Here is a 407-nt window from a genome sequence, read left to right on the forward strand (position 1 = left end):
GCCCCGGGGCCAGCGAGGGCCTTTCTGTGTGGAGTTTGCATGTTCTCCCCGTGTCCGCGTGGGTTTCCTCCGGGTGCTCCGGTTTCCCCCACAGTCCAAAGACATGCAGGTTAGGTTAACTGGTGACTCTAAATTGACCGTAGGTGTGAGTGTGAATGGTTGTCTGTGTCTATGTGTCAGCCCTGTGATGACCTGGCGACTTGTCCAGGGTGTACCCCGCCTTTCGCCCGTAGTCAGCTGGGATAGGCTCCAGCTTGCCTGCGACCTTGTAGAACAGGATAAAGCGGCTAGAGATAATGAGATGAGATGAGATGAAATGTTTGTATTAAATATGTAATAAGTATGGTCTATAACATAAACATTGAGGGGAAAAAAAGAATATATAGATACAGTAATCACGACCGGCA

Source organism: Neoarius graeffei, chromosome 4 (assembly GCF_027579695.1).
Source record: "Neoarius graeffei isolate fNeoGra1 chromosome 4, fNeoGra1.pri, whole genome shotgun sequence".
Lineage (NCBI taxonomy): Eukaryota > Metazoa > Chordata > Actinopteri > Siluriformes > Ariidae > Neoarius > Neoarius graeffei.